Here is a 2,630-nt window from a genome sequence, read left to right as displayed (position 1 = left end):
TTAATTGGGCTTAGAAGGTGCATTAGAAGGCTTGAAGACCCTAATAAGGAGAACTTCTACTTTTACTTGTAAAATTTTGATCTCTTCAAATATTTTACAAAGAAAAATATTAGCTTTTATCATTTAAAAAATGTAAAAAAGCCAAAAAAAAAAAAAAATGAAAGAACAAAAGAAGAAAAATGATTGTGGAGTAACAACAAAGCATTAGGAATCTCTCAAGTCCTTCAAACACTCGCCCAGCCTGACTAAATCACAGGGGTGAAGCTTGAGAAAAAAAATTGCAAAAAATGGAAATTCTTGAATAATTAAACTTATAAAATAGTATGAGGCCAAACAGCATTGGATTGTGTGTGTTAGGGTGAGAAGTCTGTCCCTAAGGAACCATGGTACATGCAAAGTCAAACCAAGCCAAGTCTGCAACCTTCCTTGACAGCGTAATACAACATCAGAGATGCTGTGTGAGATAAAATGGCAAGAAGACACTTGCCTAACAGGACAGCATATCTGAATCTACAGGGCAGCTCTACAGGCTCAGATCATATGCAACACAGTCCTACTTACAGTCTACATTCTGTCTTGCAGCCTTGTTCAAAATGTAGCAGAAAAGACAAACAGAGCATTTCTCTCTGTGCACCCAAACAGGGAAAGGAGAACAACAGCAAGTGGACAAGAATAAGGAAAATCAGTACCAAGAGATCCAGGGGTTTTGGGTTTGTCACATGCACCAGTGTGGAGAAAGTGGATGCTATCATGAATGCAAGACCACACAAGGTAGAGTTGTGGAACCTAAGAGAGCTGTGTCAAGAGAAGATTCTCAGAGACCAGGTGCTCACTTAACTGTGAAGAAGATCTTTGTTGGCAGTATTAAAGAAGACACTGAAGAACATCACCTACGAGATTATTTTGAGCAGTATTGGAAAATTGAACTGATTGACATTATGACTGATACAGGCAGTGAAAAACAGAGGGGCTTTGCTTTTGCCTCCTTTGATGACCATGATTCTGTGGATAAGACTGTTACTCAGAAATACCATACTGTGAATGGCCACCTACCACAAGTGTGAAGTAAGAAAGGCTCTGTCGAAGCAAGAGATGGTTAGTGCTTCATTCAGCCAGAGAGGTCGAAACGGTTCCAGAAACTTTGGTGGTGGTCATGGAGGGGGTTTTGGTGGCAATGACAATTTTAGTCGAGAAGGGAACTTCAGTGGCATGGTGGCTTTGGTGGCAGCTATGGTGATAGTGGATATGGTAGCAGTGGGGATAGCTATGATGGATTTGGAAATGATGGTGGTTATGGAGGAGGTTGCCCTGGTTACCCTGGAGGAAGCAGAGGCTATGGCAGTGGTGGACAGGATTATGGAAACCAGGGCAGTGGATATTGGTGGGAGTGGCAGCTATGACAGCTATAACAATGGAGGAGGTGGGGGCAGTTTTGGCAGTGGTAGTAGAAGAAATTTTGGAGGTGGTGGAAGCTACAGTGATTTTGGCAATTACAACAACTAATCTTCAAATTTTGGACCAATGAAAGGAGGAAACTTTGGAGCCAGGAGCTCTGCCCCTAATGATGGTGGAGGCCAGTACTTTGCTAAACCATGAAACCAAGGTGGCTATGGGAGTTCCAGTAGCAGCAGTAGCTATGGCAGTGGCAGGAGGTTCTAATTACAGCCAGGAAACAAATTTTAGCAGGAGAGGAGAGCCAGAGAAGTGACAGGAAAGCTACAGGTTATAATAGATTTATGAACTCAGCCAAGGACAGTGGTAGGGCCTAGCTGCTACAAAGAAGGCATGTTTTAGACAATACTCATGTGTGTGGGCAAAAACCCCAGGACTGTATCTGTGACTAATTGTATAACAGGTTATTTTAGTTTCTGTTCTAAGGAAAGTGTAAAGCATTCCAACGAAGGGTTTTACTGTAGAACTTTTTCAACCATGCTGTTGATTGCATAATGTAAAAGTCTGATCATGACGCTGTATAAATGTGTCAGCTTTTTTAAAAAAAATGTGCTGTGAAAAATTAGTCTACTCTGAAGCCATCTTGGTAAACTTCCCCAACAGTGTGAAGTTAGAATTCCTCCAGGGTAGTACCAAATTCCATTTGGAATTTATTATTGATTGCTAGGGTGGAAAAGCTATTGTCTTCAAAAACCCTGGTGTTGCTAAATTGCCAGTTACTATTGTAATTTAATGAGTTTCACCATTGAAAGGGTCATCCAAGCAAGATCACAATTTGGTTATAAAATGGTTTTTGGCACACCTTATGCAATATCAAAATTGAATAACGGTATCAGATAAAATAACAGATGGGAGTGTATCATCCATTATCATGTGTTCAATAAACAATATAATTCTCTTGAAAAAAAAGAAAGAAAATCAGTGGTAAAAGCTATGTCAGGAGCTGTTTTGGATAAATGTCAGGTTTCACATGTCTTGGTATCACAATTCATGTTTTCTAACAGTAGATAATCACTTCCCACAAAGCTACTTGAAAAAAATATGTACTGTATCATAAAATTTTATCCATTCAGACTGGTTGTGCAAATGATTTGTCCAAACGAGGAAAATATAAAAGAGTATATGTGTATTGTCTTTCAACTTAAGATAAATGCAAAATATAAAATATAATTATTCTA

The 2,630-nt window shown here is 39.3% G+C and overlaps 1 pseudogene; it reads left to right on the top strand.

Moving 5' to 3' along the window:
• The first annotated feature begins 468 nt into the window (after positions 1 to 468).
• Positions 469 to 1,596, top strand: LOC116900813 (annotated as a pseudogene).
• The last annotated feature ends 1,034 nt before the right edge of the window (positions 1,597 to 2,630 follow it).

This window comes from Rattus rattus, chromosome 5 (genome assembly GCF_011064425.1).
Source record: "Rattus rattus isolate New Zealand chromosome 5, Rrattus_CSIRO_v1, whole genome shotgun sequence".
Taxonomy (NCBI): Eukaryota; Metazoa; Chordata; class Mammalia; order Rodentia; family Muridae; genus Rattus; species Rattus rattus.
The sequence above is the reverse complement of the archived record's forward strand: the minus strand, read 5'-3'. Positions and strand labels throughout refer to the sequence as shown.